This window comes from Topomyia yanbarensis, chromosome 1 (genome assembly GCF_030247195.1).
Source record: "Topomyia yanbarensis strain Yona2022 chromosome 1, ASM3024719v1, whole genome shotgun sequence".
Taxonomy (NCBI): domain Eukaryota; kingdom Metazoa; phylum Arthropoda; class Insecta; order Diptera; family Culicidae; genus Topomyia; species Topomyia yanbarensis.
In genome coordinates, this window is record NC_080670.1 from 52,988,169 (window position 1) to 53,010,061 (window position 21,893).

The window sequence follows — 21,893 nt, forward strand, 5'->3', positions numbered from 1 at the left end:
AACTGATTCAAACGTGTACGCGTCACCTCTATTTATAAACTAACCGTATATGGTTTAGTCACTTAGGTGCGAGTGTGTGCAAATGCCAACGTTGCCGAAAATCGATAGCGCTTATTGCATCGCCCGGAGACGATGTTGCTCGTATGGGATATTAGCAACAACAGTTGCAGTTACTGATTTAAACGGACATGCGTCGCTTCTATTTATGACTTTTCGTGTTTGATTAAGCAACTAAGGTGTCTGAAAAATCTGCCTCACGAATGGTAATTTTCCTGTTTTTCGTGAACTTTTTAATTTTACCAATGTCCAAAAGTCTACTTTTATTAGGGAGATATTAAATTATTACCAATATTTAAGTTAGGTGTTTCTGAATCGGTTGGTGTATGAATGATTAAAATCCATCTAGTAATATCGGAGTTATAAGCGTGCAAACCTTATATAGTTTCGTTACATGGGAGATAGTTTAGATTTTAGAATGACACCTAGCCGCAGATAGTGGAGTAAGACATTTTTAATGTCAAAAATCAGCGGAAGGATGATATGAGAATTTTAAAGATAATTCCGCAACTATTACTCACTACTTTGAGGTGACTCTTTTCAGGATTCAGACGAAATGCTGCTTGTGGAATGCTTATTAGTTTGTTTACGTAATCCTGGTCAGGATTCTCGCAGAATCCTTTTAAAAATTCTGATGAAATACTTCTATGAATTCTGATGAAGCAAAAGAAGGCCATAATCCTGAGGGTTTCACCTGATTTCTTGGCAGTATTTCATTAGTATCCATTACAAACATGAGCAGGATGTCATAAGAATTCTTAACTAGTTTACGATAAAACAAAAGAATTTCTTCAGAAGAAAGATTACGCCGTAGATCTAAGCGGGATTACTTAGAAGAATTTTGCAGAACGACTACTGAGAAATTTTCGTCAATTTCTGATGAGTAATTCGACAAAATCCTAAATGAAGTATAAGTGAAAATAATGCTTATAACTGAATGTTATATTTTTAATTACTAAAATCTGAAAAACCTCATTTCTGGCATACTTCGTAGTACCGCAGAGTGCTGGTTCTATTCTTTTTGTCGCTAATTTTTCATATGCAATTTCGTAAAATTTTTATGTAAAGGTGGTGGAGATGTTCTTTTTTATAAAACTATTGATAATTTCTACTGGTTTACGTAAAATTTGATGTCTAAAGAAAGAAAAACCAAAGATCCATCTGGAGCGTTAAAGTTGTTTGAAAATCAATGATCTATTAAAAGGTAATTTGAATATCAACACCAAGTGCGCTTCTGAGTTTGACTGAAATTACAGCCACAGACAAACAGACGTAACGCGAGATGAATTTTCATCGCCTACAGAAAAAACCTGTTTTAATCCACCTAGCGGTGCAGTTGTGCCTTTCTCATTTCTCTAAACTATGGCACGGAGGCTTTTTATGTTCAACATAATTGTGGAAATGTCCATTACATTCTTAGTACACTTTGCACTTATACACAATGGCATGCCAGCCACGAACTTGATGAGCTACGTATCGACGGTGAAACACTTGAAACAAAAAAAATATCATACTCCATTAGCCTAATCAGCATTAGATCAATGTTATCTGCTTGCTAACTCATTTTGTCATGCGGGGGTGGGTATGTGAGGAGGGCGAAAGTCCCATGAACGAACGACTCCCCAGCTTAAATTGGTATGCTTTGTAATATAGTGGTGGTTTAAAGATGATGGGGTTGAAAGGGAGGGGTATGAGGTGGTGGTCTGAGGGGTGATTTAAGGAGATTTTTAAAGGATGGGAGTGAACTGTAGAGGGGGGGGGTGTAACCCCTCTCCGTAAACCATCAACTACACCCCTGTTAAAATCCAGAAACCTTATGAGAGTCGAAAAAAAATTTGGCCGGGATTAGGTTGACGTTTTTCAGAGTGATTGCATAACCTTTCTATATGACAAAGGCAAAAATGTGCCAAAATCCAAAAAAGTGAACCGTCGTCAAATTTTTTTCCAGTTTGCATCAAATCTCGACGTTTCATGCACCTTGAACACATTTAGCATCAAAAATAAAAATTCTATTTTTAATTTTTCCTATAGTTTATATCAGAAATTTCTGCGTGGCCGCACTCTGAAGAACGTAATTCCGGAACCAGAATTCCGATCGATCCAAAATTCAATAGCAGCCGATGGGAAGGTTGCACCTTTCATTTGAGACTAAGTTTGGGCAAATCGGTCCAGCCATCTCTGAGAAAAATTAGTGACATTATTTGACACATACGCACATACATACACACCCACACACATACACACACATACATACATACACACGCACATACAGACTTTTTCCGATCTCGACGAACTGAGTCGAATGGGATATGACACTCGGCCCTCCGGGCCGGGATTAGGTTGACGTTTTTCAGAGTGATTGCATAACCTTTCTATATGAGAAAGGCAAAACGGTCGATTTAAATTATAAAAACTGCGCCATCTCACCGAGCGTGGCGCTTGTGAAGCGATTTTGACACATAGCCATAATGCGTCACTTCGTTACCGCAAACACTCGAAAATCAAGATGAAGGGAAAGAAAGGTGGATACATTCGTCAGTTGTGAGTGTATTAGTTTTATACATGATGTCCACGACCCATAAAATAAGTAAACATAAAGATCCGAACGAGCATCTTGATTCTTTGACGCACGATAAAAAGTGAGAAAAGGCCGAACTTCACGACGGATCTTCCGATTCGAACAATTTGGGACACTTTTTTATTTCGAAACTACCAATAAAAATAATTATGACTGAACCGAATTAAAACTTGTGTCCACAGAAAAGCCCACTTCGTTATTTGTTTATGTTTTTCTTCTTCATATCCGTTTGTTTTATCGGTTTTATCGAAGAAAAGTGACAACAGTACTTATACTTAGAACAACGTGACCACCTGTACCGTCTTGCCCGAAAACATCGCGGCCATTTTTATTTTATGAAAACAAAAACAAACAAAAATGTGAAATGTATTCCTGCCGAAGTGTCCAAAGTGAGAATTGTTCAAAATCATTTCGTAGTTTCCTGCACGATGCCGATCGGTCAGCAGGTATATTTTAGGATCTTGCCAATTTAGCTGGTTCGGTGTAACGAATCTAACCGGATGTATGCAATAGATTCGAATTTGTCGGTTCCTGGAACTGTCAGAGAAAGTAGTGTCGTGTACTAGTATGCACTCTTAGAAAAAATGAAAATTACATTTGACGTAAACAACGCAGCGACGTATTTTTCTGTCCTATAATAGAATTTTACATGCTATGAAATGTAAAATTGAATATTGTGACTTTTTAGATGTAAAACTCAGACTGAATGACCTAAAAAAAGCTGAACATCTCACATTTTTACATGCAATAAAATGTAAATTTATGTGAATTGGGACGCTCCTTTTATGTGCATCTGGCAAGACGTAAAGTTACATGATTTTTTTTTTGCTGTGTGCAGAATCATCGTGGTGAGACATCGGCTTAGAATTTTATAAAATTAAATTCTCACATATCCTACATGACCAGTTTTCACTTACGGAAAACATTAAAAATGAAATCGTTGATGCGAATTGATCCTGATATTGGCAAGGAAATAGGCTACACAGCTATGTTCTTATAGTTAACAGTAAACGCCAGCCTGAAAAATAAAATAAATAGTACCTGATGTCTCAGGGGTTCCAAAAGAGCGAAGGCAAAAAAGAGTAAATAGAGACAAAAATTAATCATACGACCAATTAACGACAAGAATTGATTTCTTCACACGAAAAGAAAAATAATTTTGGCGTTGCTTAATTTTCCGTAACAATAAATGGTTGTATTAGGTTTTATAAATGCAGTCGTAGCTCTGCATTCTTTAAATTTGTCAATTGCAATCATTATGACATGAAAAAATGAAGTACGTGAAGTGACATAAGCGATTTTTCTATTCCGCCCTTCAAATTTAACAACAGCAACAATGCTCCTACCTTTCATCTACTATCTTGCACTTGACAAGCGGTGTGGGCATTGTTGCTATGACTTGGGTTAAAAAAAAGTATATCCCATGGTTGCCAGAATCACATTTTGTGCAATGTGTTCAACAGATGTCGCTAGTATACCGTGGGCGATTTTTTTAGAATTTTTTTCGAGCTGTTACGTCTGTTTGTCTGTGTTACAGCTGTTGGCATAGAGATGTCAAAATGGCCAACATATTTATGTATCTTTTTAGCTGGGATTAGCTGGAATATACCTTCACATTTATTTGTTCAAACATGGATTCTCTGTACCCGTATACTTTCTTAGAATAAATATCTTTTAATACTGGATGCGACATAATGGACTATTTGTTCTGTTCGATTGATCCAAAAGCTAAAACATTTTTTTAAAAAACTGAATTTTCAAATCTACATACGTTCAAAGTCAAAAATGTTTGTTGGAAATTTTTCTGTTCGCAAGAGGAAGTAGGTTTTAGAGCAGAGCAAACGGGTTGCCAATCTTACCTGTAAATTGTCAAACAAACGTGTCATGAACTATCTAATTCCAATGCAAATTTTTCATTAGAATTGGTATAATACATATAAAGCGAGATTAGTCCGGGACAAAAATGCTTTTCACAGCGCTTACGCCGAACAAACTCACACAATGACACAACTGAGAATGTATTATTGAATTCAACGTTCTGAGAATATTTGGATTATAATGAACTCTGCACTGATACCTATATAAGTGGGCTCATAGTGATGCAAGCCATGAAAATACGCAGACATGCTCAAAAACCCAATTTCCATTCCGATGTTCATAGCAGATCACGAATGGCAATCATCCAATCGGAGAGTTTAGGGTAAAACGGTATAATAAGTCCCACCGGGGCAAAATGCACCTCTTCAATTCTCAGGATTCCTGTATTATCTAAATAGTAAAAATGAGTGATTAACAGTATCGTTTCATGAAATCAACATACAAAGTTAGTTTTGTATTTTTAATATGTTGAAAAACAACAATATACACACAAGTTTAAAAAGAGCTATTTTGATTTAAGCTCCCACTTTTTCCAATAGCACTACAACCAATTAAAAACAATCGGATTTGATAGAACTATTTCAAGTAGCTTACTAAAATATTATAGTTACTATCTTAGTTTTTAGCTTGGCTTAAAACTATGCGTGCGTGTAGAATTATTCATGCATTCACAACAGCTCATAACCGGGTTAAACGCCCCACCCATTGTTGTGGGGCATACTCACCGATTGCTGTGGGGCATACCATCCTTTTGTTGTGGGGCTTATTACACTTTAAGCGGGGGCATTTTGCCCTGGGCGAAAGAAAAAAACTAGAATTTAGGCATCTTTGAAAAATGTTTAATAATACTTGTATCAGAATGTTTTTAATAAACAATGAAAAAGGTACTAATTTCTAACTAATATAACAATAAATTAGAGTAGTTGGTGCGAAGATCATAGTTTCGAATGGTGAAATATAGCTGTTTTTGCTTAAGGAGGCGTATTAGAGCTGTTTACCCTACCTGTTATCTGCATCTTCTACCTAGGCCACGCCACCGATTACAATCATGTAGAATGCAACGTAGCATTGGTACCGGGTAAAATCAGTATTTTTTTGCACTTCTGGGAAATGATCCGGCAAGGGCAGCAACTGTTTAAAGTTGTGACAGTGTGGTTAAAAAACAGAGGAAACCGGAACAGCAAAAACAACGGTGTTGATACTAAAGCTAACCTCGTATCCTTTTCTCCATCTTCATGCTATACGTGACGTGTATTTTGAGGTCGTAACCAAAGGAAATGCGGTAACCTGTAGCAGGTGACGATGACCGACCTGTTAATACCTATGTCTCATTAGTCAGGAACTGAAATACCTGATGTAAGAGGGTAGGATAAAAGCTTATATATTGAATTGCCGAATTGTAGTGTTATTTCTTTTTTAATTATTGATATTATAATTAACCACATTCCATTTGAATGGTATTTATTTATAGTCTATTTTTCAAAGTACGTTCCTCGGGTCCTTTACTGACACAGTTAACTTCACTTTTTTGGCAGTTCCTCAAGTACTGTTTACATGAATTTAGAAAAATTTCGCCAAAGCTACCGTTCGCTCGAAGCACATCGCTAAGAATGTTTCTAAGTCCATGTAAACAGTACACCGTCAACTATTTAATACGCTGAGGTCACAAATTAACTCAGTGTTCATTTTTGACAGTTCGAAGATTTTCTAAGTCCACAGTAAGTAAACAGTACTAGTAAACTGTCATGTAAAGTGAGGTTAACTGTGTCAGTAAAGAACCCAATTCAACTACTTTTACTTCTATAAAAAAGAAGAACATCTGCAGCCGTGGATGATATAGACTACAAGCACAGTAAACTTTTCGGTAATTTTTTGTCTGACAACTGTTGCTTTTACGATACGTGAGAACTTTCACTTCAGTGCATTCACCAAGCCAAACTTTGAAGTTCAAGGCTTTCTATACATACGCACTTGGTCGAAATAGGAAAACTAAAGTAACAACTCGTCACCAAGTCGCTGCCTGCCACCATACAGTGTCGATCGACAGCACCTTTTGGTTCCCACACAAACACATCAACACCCACCGTGCATTTACCTCGTCACTCGATGCGGATTTCCAAATCCGGTGGTATAATCGTGAAATGTTAAGATGATTCGCGATTTTCAACGCTCGGTTCGAAAAGCACCCGAGCTGCGGGGTTCGCTCCTGCCACCCGATCATAACGATCATGTGAATTTGTATTTAACCAATTGATCGTTTCTTCAATTCAAATCTTTACGGCACCATCACGACATCGCTAGGGCGGCGCGGCCGGTTGGAATTTGAAACTTTTACCTACTTTAAGGTCCGTGTTATAATTGCAACGGCAGCAGCAGTAACAGCAGCAGCAGCCAATGGGACAAATATCTACAAAGAACGAAAAATTTCGCAAAAATTCGTGATATTTCGCTGGAGCGCTTGTTTGCACTAAACAGGCCAGACCGGGCCAGACTGCGCTTCATCAACAACCGGCGACGCGACGGCGAAGAACGTGATTATCGTGGCAGGTGCTGAAAGCGGTACTTTGTTGCTCCCTTCTGTACCCCGGCTCGCAAGGCACGTCGGCGTCATTATGAGCACTTACGATCTTTTCTCACCCGCCGTAGCTCATGATCAGGTGATGAGCGAAAGGGAGGATATCATTTTCTCTGATTAGCTGGCGATTTGCGAAGTGATTAGATCACATGGTTCGAGAAAGAGCGAAACTTTATCGATTACATATCTGTAGGGAGTTGGAATGAGGGACGGTCATCGCGCGAGAATTGCTTCTGATGCCAAAGGTGCTGGTTATCTGTCATTCTGCCAAAGCATACATATTAGGGCGAAATTGTTCTTCAAATGGGTAATATAGCAAATGAGGTACGATTATTATATCATAAATTGCGCGCCTCATTAAAATTCCATTGTTTATTGTTTATTGGAGCGGGAAAAGGCCCACGTGAGCTGAGTGAGCATTCTCTCGCTCTATGTCTATCCATCCATCTCTCTCAATGGCCGCCTAACATTTTCGTCTTTTCAACACATATGTAATACTCCAAATGAGGCCCACTTTAAAAAAAATCGTTAACAATCTGATACACATCAAACTAACATTAAACTTAACAATACATATATAAAATTACGGGCATCGTGTAGTTAGTTTCAAAACATCATTGTATAGACGTGGAAAACTTGCGAAAAGTTAAAAACAAAGGGCGTATCACAACGGTTGGAAATTCTCGTCTGGTTTGACATTGGATTGTTGAACCTATAAATTGTTCTAGCAGAGGAAGTAATGGGAAAATTGTTAGTCCTGGGAGCTTCGCGTCAGATGTTTATGTTCAGTTGATTGAGGCGCCTAGGGCAGTCTATATTGTCGAGATGCAAGTCGTCTATGAACATTGCAATCGAAAAGTAGCGCTGAGCACTGTGCAGTTCAAGAAGTTGTAACAGTCATTGTATCTAGGAAGATTTATTTGACCTTTCCAAGGCAGATGTCAAAGAGTAAGGCGAAGGAGTTTCCGTTGAACTGATTAAATACTTCTCTCTTAAGTGCGATGAACGATCTTTACATGTTATCACTACTCTAACTCCGTTGTCTGAATCAGGACAGCAAATCTCTCCAGGTGTCAATTGCAACGGCCAACTGTTTTAGGCTAAAATCGTTATGCTGAAATAGTAGATACAGAATACTAGATTAGGATTGTCGCTGGCATCAGTGGTAGGAACATCATTGTTTTGATTCCGGTATATACCTGTCAAATGTTTGAAAAGTTTTATTATGGTTTTGCAGTAATAATCGGAAGAGAAAGCAAAAAAGAGGGCTCTCATTTGCAGATTGGACCGAATGAAAAAACAGTCTTCATATCGTATCTTACTTCAAGCGTTTCAAAATGGGATATTTTGTAAAAGCAATTGAAACGACAAGAAAACCATTTAAGGTTAGAAATGGGCGTTGCATAGCATTCATTTAATTGAATATGCAGGTAGTAGTTACAGAGAGAATAAACAATAGAAATTTGCTCTCCTGAATGTGTTGTCCTGAATTTGTTGAATGGGACATTATGTTGACTGGGTCATTAGGTCGAATGGGTCATTAGACCGAATGGGTCATTAGGCCGATTGGGTCATTAGGCTGAATGGGTCATTAGGCCGAATGGGTCATTAGGCCGAATGGGTCATTAGGCCGAATGGGTCATTAGGCCGAATGGGTCATTAGGCCGAATGGGTCATTAGGCCGAATGGGTCATTAGGCCGAATGGGTCATTAGGCCGAATGGGTCATTAGGCCGAATGGGTCATTAGGTCGAATGGGTCATTAGGCCGAATGGGTCATTAGGCCGAATGGGTCATTAGGCCGAATGGGTCATTAGGGCGAATGGGTCATTAGGCCGAATGGGTCATTAGGCCGAATGGGTCATTAGGCCGAATGGGTCATTAGGCCGAATGGGTCATTAGGCCGAATGGGTCATTAGGCCGAATGGGTCATTAGGCCGAATGGGTCATTAGGCCGAATGGGTCATTAGGCCGAATGGGTCATTAGGCCGAATGGGTCATTAGGCCGAATGGGTCATTAGGCCGAATGGGTCATTAGGCCGAATGGGTCATTAGGCCGAATGGGTCATTAGGCCAAATGGGTCATTAGGCCGAATGGGTCATTAGGCCGAATGGGTCATTAGGCCGAATGGGTCATTAGGCCGAATGGGTCATTAGGCCGAATGGGTCATTAGGCCGAATGGGTCATTAGGCCGAATGGGTCATTAGGCCGAATGGGTCATTAGGCCGAATGGGTCATTAGGCCGAATGGGTCATTAGGCCGAATGGGTCATTAGGCCGAATGGGTCATTAGGCCGAATGGGTCATTAGGCCGAATGGGTCATTAGGCCGAATGGGTCATTAGGCCGAATGAGTCATTAGGCCGAATGGGTCATTAGGCCGAATGGGTCATTAGGCCGAATGGGTCATTAGGCCGAATGGGTCATTAGGCCGAATGGGTCATTAGGCCGAATGGGTCATTAGGCCGAATGGGTCATTAGGCCGAATGGGTCATTAGGCCGAATGGGTCATTAGGCCGAATGAGTCATTAGGCCGAATGGATCATTAGGTCGAATGGGTCATTAGGTCGAATGGGTCATTAGGCCGAATGGGTCATTAGGCCGAATGGGTCATTAGGCCGAATGGGTCATTAGGCCGAATGGGTCATTAGGCCGAATGGATCATTAGGCCGAATGGGTCGTTAGGCCATATGGGTCATTAGGCCGAATGGGTCCTTTGGCCGAGAAGGTCGTTAGGCTGAAAAGGTCATTAGGCCCAACGAGTCATTAGGCCGAATAGGTCGTTAGGCCAAATGGGTCATTCGGACTAATGAGTGGATTGTATTATCGACTGATCAAAGTTAGAGTTCAAAACTGGGAAAACAGATGCGCAATTGTGATACCATCAGTTATAAATCTTGCACCATTCAAATCATAGATAAGCTTATTTACTGAACAAGACAGAAGTTTATAAGTGAAGAGTCAGACAGAAGACAGAAGTTTACAAGTAGTGTCTCTACAGCCTGTCAATACACAGGCAATGACTCGTTGTATCAGTCGGACGGCCAAACGTTGTTCGAAGATGCTGGACCATTAAGCCGTAAGGTAAGGTAACATCATTCGGTCGAAAGATATTAGGCTGAATTGTAATAATATCCAATAGTCATTAGGACGAATGACCATTTGTCTGAAGAACACAAGGCCGAATGGTCCAAAAGTAGCATAGGTTGAAACTGAAAACAACGTCATCGTTATCGCTGACATACCGGAATAAATATATGAAAATAACGCCCAGTGTGGCTAAACCAAATTGATTCGGCTTGAGAGCTGTCCGGCATTGCTCCGCTCCGTCGGACCTAACAAAAAATAAAAAAATGTCAATAAATGTCAATCTTCTTTGATAGATGGGCGTGCATTACCAGTTTGAAAGTCTATCGCTGGAGTATTATATAGCATTAAATTCTGACAAAGGGGTTTTAACGTTTTTCTTTTGTTCTATTGCATGGATTTAATCATTTTTTTGCCATTTCGTCGAAAATATGTTCAGCAATGTGGTATTAAATTTTGGACATGCATTAATAACGAAAAACTGTGTTGAAAAAGGCTTTCGAAAACTACTTGCAAATGATAAAAAATTCAGCTCGTATCGGTCAGAGCCGTCACTATGGTGCACCAACTGAACACTCAAATGATGATGAAAAATTTTAAATATAGGTCCGTTACAAATGTCGTTTAATTATCATTTGTGTAGAGCTGTTTAGAACGAACGGAGCATCTCCTCAAAGAACTATACAATATCGAGATGGAAATATTTGTGAGCTGTGTACCCGGCTGGTGGATGAATCAGTTACCTGCTACTAGCAGAGGAACTCGGTTGTCACGGTAAAGATAGACACGTCTACCTTTATCAGGACACATATTAGTGAACTCGGGTGATTCGTAGTTATTCTGCCTAAGCTCGACCCTCATTAACAGAAGACAAAGATTAAGCCCGTACGATATTAAGCCTGTTCTAATGACCCTGCCACTTCTAGTTTTCCGATCTGTTTACTTCACATCCTTGCGCTCACTTGAGTACTATGGCTCTAAGTTTCATAACTTTCCCTATCCAGTAATCGCTAGCTAATTGAATGTCGTTAAAATGTGAAAAAATGATCTTTATTTTTAAACTACGAGCCTTACAAAAGTGTTATTCTTAGCATATTGAACGTGAGCAGTAGGGGAGACCGGGGCTAATTGGCGGTGTTTTCAGATTTCAATTTTTACCTCTTTGATGTAGGTAGATCTCGCAAAATAGAACACGCGGCATGAAAGAGCAGACTGTTGGCAACATCTCTGATTTTTTTTAAATGTTTGATGCATTGTCTCCATTTTTAGAGACAAAAATATGTGACGCGGAGAATCCGCCAACTTACCCCGGCCCTGGGGTAAGTTGGCGGTATGTGCGGATACTCCAAAAACTAAGTAATTAAATGGATATGCAATTACTTAATGGGTTCTTTTGGAACGTGGTGAATGTCTTTTCAAGAAAACTTTATATTAATCGACATTTTCTATTATACGTCAGTTTCAATGCCCCGGTATTTTGACTTTGACGCGTACTTCCTATTCAAAAGAAAATTTTCGAAATTCTTTATGCGATTGGCAATTTTTATTTCTGGAATTCACTCCAAAGTAAGAAAATCTTTTTCTTGTGTATCTCGTCAATGCAGGAGACATTTATATGTCTAAAAAATTTTGATGACTTTTTTGCACTGTAAATAGTACCGCCAACTTGCCCCGCGTGCAGCACCGCCAACTTACCCCAACCGCATATTTTATTAAAAAATAACTTTTGTTTGTGGGTAGATGTAATATCTATAGGATACTGAAAGCTCTTTTCACGCGCTATCGAAAAATATGATCATTTGGGAAATAGATTGAAAATTACCCTAAATAACGCGAAGTATTTAAAATTTAGAAAATTTACTTGGTATGCTCGAAAACACAATATCACCTACAACTTCCACCAAACAAATCGTTTTGCAACAAAAACACATTGGATAATGGGTTTCACATAACTTGAGCTACACAAGAAGAGGCAGCGCTATATGTCTAATAGAAACAAAGAAAAAGGGGATTCCGTCAACTTACCCCAACCGCCAACTAGCCCCGGGCTCCCCTACTACGTTCCTCATGTGATGAAACTGGACATCATGTAGTTTCAAAAAAGTCACATTTTGTTTTTCAATATACATTCCACTTCGCTAACAGAAGGCTTTGAAATGGTCGGTGTTAGGTCAGACCGGACTAAGTGGCAGTGCATTGATTTCGAGAAAAACGTGTTTAAAGTTTGAACCGCAGCATCCTTTACATTATAATTGGAAAATAATTTTTGCCATAATTCTTGTTTATTATTTCATATTTCAAATCCGGTAAAAGTGGAATGTAGATGAAGAAATTCTTTATCCAGTGCTATCATTAACTCATTTTTTGATGTTTTGCGACTTAGTCCGGTCTGACTTAACACCGACCAAATCAGTCAATATCGTGCTGGTAGATTCCCTTCAGATGCTTTAGAATCAGAATGGTCCGTTTTCGAGCCGCGAGTTTCTTGCTGAGGATAAGGAATAACGATTCTTCAATAGATAAAGTGTCTGCCGCCGTGACTCAGAATTTATCATTGCGTTTGGCATTAATCCTGTTTAACCAAAACAAATAGAGATTGGACCCTTTTTTTCTTTAAAAGTTTTCATGGCGCCAACAGTGCAGATAGTTACTATTAGTTTAACTTAGTAATTAGTTTAAATTAGTTTTAGTTAATTAGATTAACTACTATTAGTTAGTATGATTTTATATGCCTATCCTTGTCGCGGGTCCTCAAAATCCCGGAACCCCTAACCCGGGTCTAGTGCGTCCATTCATAAAGGCGATACTGACAATATCTGTACCTATCCCCCAATAATAAATTAATATCTACAACTGATTACACCCGTATAAGAGTTCAGCGTTTCTCCGAACGCAAATATACAGGTGACAAGCCAAAGACCCGTTTTAGTTAATTAGATCATACTTGTTCCAGCCCCACAGTAGCCCCACAGTTTACCTGCGAAGCAATTCAAAACTGACCTTCGCGTGCACGACCAAACAGTGACAGGGGAAAATATATAGTTATCTACCATGAAATCGCCTTCCTGCCATCGCCGGAGCGCATTAATGCACTTCAACGCCCATTAATAGTATGTATTTCATTTGGGACCGTTCGTTTGCCGACTGCGCTTTGCTCTATGCTGTCGAGTCTTTCGGAATCCTATGCACCTAGATGTTTTTAATGCATGTGCAACTACAATCGTATCAGCATCTAACCCAGTAGATCAGAAATGGTGCCATAAAAAAAGGTTAATAAAAATGCCACATTTACGCTCTAATATCGCGCCATTTAAATTAGCTCGAATGCCACCTGAAACTTTACCAGTACCAGTCATCGACGAAATGAATAAAAACGTAATGGTTGAATGATCTGCTCTGGAATGGACTGTGCTGTGGCGCAATGTCATGAATTGAAGAACAAGACTCAAACACCAGGAGAAGCGACGAACATACCGTACTGTAGCCAATAAACCTTTTTGCAAACAGAAGTGCAATTCGCGTGTGTGGATGTTTCAATAGTTCATAAATTTAACTTTACCCTGCCGAGCATCCTTGAATGCCATAAATCATTTAATTCGCCAAACCTCTTCCTCCGCATTCATCTGACACAAATATGCTGCTTGAACATCATATATACCAAGTCCTCTGAAAAATTCATGGCTTCACTACATATCCTAACACAGAAAAGCCTTCTATGGGAAAATATTTGCTCTTTGCACTACCGGAGCGCAGCTACTGCTCCACCGTGATCGACTGCTACGTTGGAGTCTCGATGGAAATTCCATTTAACCACCGCGCATTCCATTTAACCCTTTGCGGGTCATTCTGAGAAAGAACAATTCTCTTTTCTGTCAATACTGTTGATTGTAATTGTTTGGCACTTGTTGAAAATAGAAATATTATTATTCCAACTATATGTCAAAAGTGGCCCAGTTGTTTCTATCCATGTTTTTTCGATATAATTTATGATTCTTTGGTATTGGTTACAAGGCTAAGACAAGCCTAAGGACAGAAGAGGGTTATTCATACACCGGAGTGTTCCTTAGTCGAGTTCTCCCGATTCTATAACTTGCGGTAGAATGTGAATTTTAGTGGTTCACTCAACGTAGGAACATAATCAATAGCAGACAGAAACGTAGGTTCGATTCGATTGCTGGTGTTCTCTATCGGCAGACTAGTTCAGTCAACACACGCGATGCAACGAGATTTTACTTTTAGCTTTGATTTATTAATTCCGAAAGCTCTCCTTCCTACAGAATACCTATGTTCATAATTGTCGAAGGCTATGTTTACCGTAGAACCGGACACACCGGTAAAGGAGATGGAAAAAGGAATTTTGGAATGTGACTTCAAACCGCCGCTGTTTCACCGGAGTGGCCAGGTGGGGGCTAAAGAGCCAACCTAATGGTTTGAATCACTTTCCAAAAATTGCACAAAATCTGGAAAAAAGATACAAAATAAATTATGTCATAGAAATTAAACCATTGAAGTATTAAGATATGGCGTTTTGGTCAAGAGTTACTTTCGAAAATATCTTTATCAGTCCAACATCAACATATCTTCATCTTCAGGACAAAACAGCAACTCAGACAAAAAATAACTGTAACAATATTATCTTAAGCCGTTTTCGCTTGACCCCGAAACTAAGTCCGTTTGCAACCCCAACCGCTCCACATATGCATTTAGTGCTAGTATAGAACAAATATAAAGCCTATATAATGCTAATGCGATGTAGTAGGTTTATTCGTTTTGTGTCCCGTATAGAGAATCATATTCGGCATATTTCATTGCATTCGTCTATCGTCTATTACATTCCTCTATTTGCGGCTTACTAAAGGTATTCCTTCTTTTTGCTCATCGCACCGAAAAGTAAACATAAGAACGTGTTGCAAAACATTGCGGAAAATGACAGCCTATTGAAGCTTTCTAATAGCGTGAGAAATTTCGGTATCAGGCTCGTCACAGTAATAGCACAATATTTCGCCTTTGCTGGCATCTTATCAGCGTTACAACAAATATCATAAAATAATAATATAGTCCATTCTAGTTAACCCCATACCAATCATAAAGCACGAAATGAAACGCCATCTGTAGATGAGAAATCATTTAAATCTCAATAAACAATCATTTTGCGATTAGCGTGCACCCAGCAAGAATTCAATGCAGGGATGCCAGGTGCACAGATTTATCTGTGTTTCACTGATTTTCAATATGCTGAACAGATATCAAAAACTGCACAGATTTCCACAGTTTTCTGTTTTAATGCAAAGATTTCCACAGCTTTCTTCGACAATGCACAGATTTCTCATTTTTTTACCTTGCGCTTAATTTTTGCCTCACGTAAAAAAAGGTCACCACAACTTGTTTTCAGCCTAGTTTGTACGTTTTCCGTAACACACATAGACACAGATTTTTAAACGGGCCGCGTACAGATTTTTCAAAATATCACCTGGCATCCCTGATCCAATGTCCACGAACTAGAAGAGACCGGTGGGAAAAATTATCATTTTCGAATGTGTTGGAAAAAATCAATCGATGAAAATATAACATTTGGAGCGCAGTGTTTACCGAGCTTTATACTAGAACTAGCTGTAACCCGGTGCGCTTCGCTACACCCATCAGGACTAAACGAAATATTTTAAAAATACTAAAAATACCAAATATTTTTGCTCGCGGATAAACAATGTTCTTAGTTTGGCCACCTGGAGCACAATTAAATTAAATTGCTCTGTTTTCCTACACACAATCGTTTGAAATCCCTTGATATCATTAGAATTCGACGTACATCTGCTCTTTTATATTTTCTAGCTACAATGGTCGCTTAAATGAAATTTTTCAACTAAAGTACAGTTGTGGTGGGTCGATGTTGCGCAGTAACTAATCTAATAGGCACACAAAGTTTCAATTGCAACACATGCGGTGCACAGTGTTCCAAAACGACGTTTTCACGATCAAAATTTAATAACTCCTGATCCATTGGTTTTGGAGAATGGATTTTTTCGAAGAATTTTCTGGATATAAATAGATGCATGTTTTGATATAATAAATTAAGTGATTATTCCCCTAAAAGTGAGATAGAAAATTTATTTCCCCAAATAATTTAGCTAGAAGCTCACTGTCTTCAGTAAAGTTCTAGAAAATATTATTGTGAAAATCTTTACTGAAGATACTAAAGCTCTATATAGTAACAGTAGCGAGATATGTAGGTTTGCTTGGGATAGACCCCTTCAAAACAGTTTTCGAATATAACTTTTTACGATTACTTTTTATTATTAAAAGTGTCTTCTACAAAGTTGTTAAAAGCGATAAAATACACATTTTTATAACAACGATGAATCTGTAGCTCTCGAAACAACAAAGTTATTGTCAATTTTCGAATATTTTTTATCAATGTACACCTTAAGCAACTTCCTTAATCGCAAAAATTCGTAGAAAGAACTTTATTTTTTCGATTAAATATAAAAACCTTCGTCTGACGGAGACTGCTGGGTTGGTAACGTATAAAACCACTACTCCGGAAAGCATGGTGGATCGACTGAATTAAATAATTCAATACGATAATCCATAGATTTATATGCGTAACAGAATTACCATCGATTTTATTTTGGATGGAGTAGTGTTTGAAATTGAAGTCAATTTACGCAATCGATTAATTCTTCAACAGATTGTATTATGTTACAAAATCATGTGAAAATGTGGTGCAAGTTATTGTTGCATCGATTAACATTTTCCCAACCCATATATCTAACTTTTTTGGCGAATTAACCTGCGAAGGTGACTATAAGAATCATTCAATAAAAGTATGCACATATAGTGAAAAGTTCTGTTTTCGAAACATATTTCCAATGATACGAAGACATAACGGAGTGTTGGTGGACGTGGGTAAAGTTAATTCATAAAAAATGGTGCATTTAAAAAAATATTTTGGCGATACAGAGAGTGTTAGTATATTCATTCACTTTTCATATATTTACTGCGCAATTGAACAGTATTTCTTCAAATATCATAGCAGAATACTAAAAATTGAGCCAGTGACAGAAAATCTCTGGAGGTATCTCGTTTAAAACTTGCTTTGTGATGTAAATCATAAATCAAGATATATTGAACCAATCGTTTTCAAGGTTTGTACAGTTCTTCTACATATCTCCTGGTATTGATCGAAGCTTTTATTTTTTTCCTAATATTTGAATTTTTTATAGCATTCTGCAGCTAAAAATGCAATTTTCGCTAAAAAAAATCATGAAACTTATTTTTGTGAACAAAGTTATGATCTTTAATGATGTTATGATATGAAGGAGAACTGTGCAAAATTTCAAACAATTTGGTTCAGTAGATTTAAAGTTATTCTGTACATCGCATTTATTCATGGTGTCTCCAAAACATTTTCAATATTTTGCGGTGAACATTAAGGAAAATATTGCTTAAATGTTGCATTATTGTCTGAATAGACTAACACTCTCGGTATCGCCATTTTTTTAAGCACGATATTTTTTCAACAATAATCCTACCCCCTTAAGCAAGAACTGGTTTCATCAGTAGGTGTCGACTAACGGATAAAATTGATAAATGACGAAGATCGCGGACGACGCTACCAAATATTCGATTAGTTCCTTTTATGGGTCATCGTGAATTCGTCCTATATAACAGTGTTGCATTCTTTCAGCATTTTGCTTACATCCGAATTTTGATTGATATTGTAAGTAACGTTTTCCGCAAGCGCAGGATTTAGTGGCTGTTTTAGGGTAGAGCTGTTCGTCCATAATCCAGCAATGTTGATTTAACTTCAAATGAAGCGATCGCAGGTGCAATTTTCAATTTAATTTTCGACAAATTCATGCAATTCATCAGTATTATATTGTCATTCGCGTAATAGATCTCTATCAAATAAATTCTTGCCATTTCATTTATGTGCTGGTAAACATACATGCAACAAAATTTTAGATTTTTGAAGTAATTGATAGATATTGCATCAGAAACCCTCCCTCTCCTTCTGATTCCGAAACCAACAATCATGTCCACCGTTTTGGTGCCAAATCATATATAATATATATAGCTAAAAAAGTTCTTCAGTACACGCCGCCCCGCCCCCCCCCTCTCCCTTTCCTCGGATTAGGTACTTCTCACCCTTCCCATTGTTCACAAAAACCACCCCATGACCATCTCCTTAGTGGAAGGAATACTTATGTCAAAATTGAATTCATCGCTAATAATCACACTGAATGAATAGATAAGAATTAATTCAGAACACCCCCCCCCCCTCCCTTTCTTGGTCCACTCCCATCATCCATCGGCTCAGTGGGAGAAATACATATGTCAAATACTAATAAATATGGAGATATAAATAATTCTTTGCTTTAGGCAACCCCCCCCCCCCCCCTAAAGCTACGTGTACCCCCCCCCCCCCCAAAAAAAAAACATACCATGAACATCTTCTTGGGGGAAAGAATACGTATGCCAAATTTCATCAAGATCGGACTTGTAGTTTAGAAGTAGTTAGCGGACATACATACAAACATACATTGATTTTTATTTATATATATAAGATAAGATATAAGATTAACTTTTCCAGCTGTGCTAGAAAATGTATTCCAAGTACACGTAAGCAGATGATCAGATTTCCAGCTACTTCCATTTATGCAGTAGGTATTGAAAAATATTCTTGTTTCCTCTACTGGAAAGGTCATACATTCAAGATTTCTTTTCCGAACAGAAAAAAAGTTGCCACTGTAATGTATTGTAATGTACATAGAACTGTCGTTACATACTAAGACAAGACGTGACAATAGGGGGGCCGTTTTTGTTCCAATTTTACGTCAGAATGTTCCAGCTCCTGATTGGTTATTTCTGACTTTTTGCACCGTACGCAATGTTACTGCAGGGATAGTGAAATGATGGTTGGCAGTGTTGCTATATTTATAGGAAAAGATTGTCATTACTTTTGACAAATAAAATTATAATCGTTAAAAAAGTAAAAATGATTAAATTGATCAGAAATTGTGTGGCAAAGTAAAACAAGTATTTATCATGCATTTACCGTATATGTGGTTGATTAACTTTAACAAAAATAAGACAGAAACCACATAATAATCAAAAATTTTCAGAAAATTGTTTCATCAAACCTTACTAAACACCTATGACATGGAAAAACGGTGCCCTTCATCAATATAGTGGAATAAAGATACAAAATATTGCCGGCATAAAATAAATTAACTAGACTCCATTTTTATTAATAAAAATAGCAACACTGTTCGGAAGATTTCGACAGGGTGAAAATGTGCGAAAAGAAGAACGTCGAAGGAAAAATAAGAAGCCGTTTGTCACGTCTTGTCTTAGGATACATACGGTAAAATTTACAGTGTACTAGTATCTTTTCGTGCCATGTTGGCGCTAGTGTGGTGTCTTTTATGAAATGCAAAAGTGGACTATATTTTTATTATATATTATTTGATTTAAACTGATTCCAGTAATCGACCAAACTTTGGCCGCAATCATTGTTGAAGAAACGTTGATTACCAGAGCTGTTTCTCAGCTTTAAGCATCCTTCAATCCGGGACCCGAAGAATTCCCTTTGGTGTCTCGACACATCGACATTTTGACGACTCTGCATCTGGTTGAGTTCTCTTACCATTGAGATCAATAACTATCGTGGCATGACTTCATTAAGCGCCCTCTCGAGCTGGTGATTATGGAAGCACTTCAAGGTCACTGCAGGCAATACCTGTTTCGGTCCTAGCTCTCAAATCGAGACTTATTTTTAAATCAGCATGTTTCTGCTTTATTTCAATAACGTGTACGTAGTACTGAAAACTCCCCACCTGTCCTGCACAGACGATCTCAAAATATTTCGACTCATCCGTTCAATTCAGGATTACCGATTTATCGGACAACAGTATGAAATCTTCGCTGATAGTGGAGTAGCAGGCATTGAATGCTAATGCAAAACTTTCTGGCAGAGCTTTGCCTGTCAGACCACTAGTACTATTTTACTGCCGATGTTCTGCCTGCCACACCCCAAAACTTTTAAACTGCTGACAATCTGAGGAGAAGGTACAGTGAATTGAGAGGTAACCTGGGGAGACAGATCCCTTTCCTGGGTTTATACAGGCCTGTTTATGGCCCTAGTTTATGCCAGCATTACTCGTTGCTATGGGGTTTATTTTGAATAAAAATTAAAGGGTTGTGTATAGGACACGACCACGGTCACATTGATATTGTAGCTTTTTAAAAGCATGCAATATAATTCGTGAATGAATTTTAATCTGTCATAACTATTTACTCACGTTCTGACTTACTCTCCTGCCCCATTATGTTATGATTTGCTATACACTCTGCCCATTAAAATAAAATTTATTGAAGGTCATATAACGGTAACAAAATTCTGAAACCAAGTAGAACACTATGCTCTCTGCTATGCTTTTAAACTATCCTCTTATTTCAATTAATCAATTAGCTGATTGGCGTTGTTTGGTTTATCCGTTTAACAAAAATAGGCTGGTCTGTCCAGAACATATGCTCAAAATAAGTAACTCCATATTGAGGACTGTGATGAAGAAGCCCACGCTCGCCAAACAAAATATTCAGTTCTTCCACGCAATATGAAACTTTTCCGAAGAAAAATCTTTACGATTTCATAATGCATTCCTTAACCGATTAACGGCCAAACAAGTGAATGTATTTAATAAATTAACAGTGTTTCGCAGTGTTTTCATTTATATACGTGTTTCAATGTGGAATTGGAACTGAAACAATTACATCTTCAGTAAAACAGTATGTTTAGTTAGCTTTGTTTTAAAGTTTAAATTGGTATAAACCACCGTGCTGTTTGTTGCTTAATTTAAAACAAGTTTAGAACTGTGTTTTAAAAACATAGAGAAGACAGATACACAGACTCCATAAAGTGGGGAAACATAGTTTTAAGTCCATAGTAAAGCATAGGATATGGCATGCATTTTAAACATGAATTTAAACTATAAAGAACACCCGCTCAAACTGCTTCTGAAAGTGTAATTTCTAGTTTAAATTCTTTTATGGAATTGTCTAAATTGTTAATCTAGAACTGAACCACTCCCGTATGAGTCCTTATGTCATTACTTGATTCGAAATTATTTTCCCCCATCTATCAAAACTGAGTGTATGTTCTGAATGCTCTTTATATATTCAAAATAGTTCCAAACGTATTGCAAATGAACAAAGAGAACGGCAGCGTGTACCAGTTATTCAGCATTCTCTTGGTCAGGTGGTATTACTTTTGGGTTGACTGCCAAGAATTGCTATCGATCATCTCGCAACTTTTTGGAAACAAATCAAAAGTAAAACTGCTCTAACATAAGTCAGTCTCCAGCCCATCAAAATCTTCAACTAACCTCCGCGTTTCTGTAGACGCAAATTCAGTTAAGTCCGCCCGTGCTTTGGAAATAACTACAGAAGCATGTCCATTGGAAAACAGAGAGTGAACTACCGGAACGGTGAGAAATTGGACACACTGAGAAAAAATATGTCCTCAATCAGAAATCGAACCTGCGATCTCCCAGTCTCTAGTTGGGTGCGTTAACCACTCCGCCACCGAGGAACTGTGATAATGCCATCATAGATTCCCAACAGTGGGAAACAAACAGGGATAGATATATCTCAAGCCTGATCAATGAATCACGATCAGGCTTGAGATATATCTATCCCTAAAAATTCTAAAAATTGATAGC

The 21,893-nt window shown here is 38.1% G+C and overlaps 1 protein-coding gene across 1 annotated transcript in view; it reads left to right on the forward strand.

The window, feature by feature from the left end:
• LOC131677621 (cadherin-99C) overlaps nt 1–21,893 on the forward strand; it is a 462,625-nt gene that overhangs the window by 330,131 nt on the left and 110,601 nt on the right. The gene's annotated exons all lie outside the window — the stretch shown is intronic.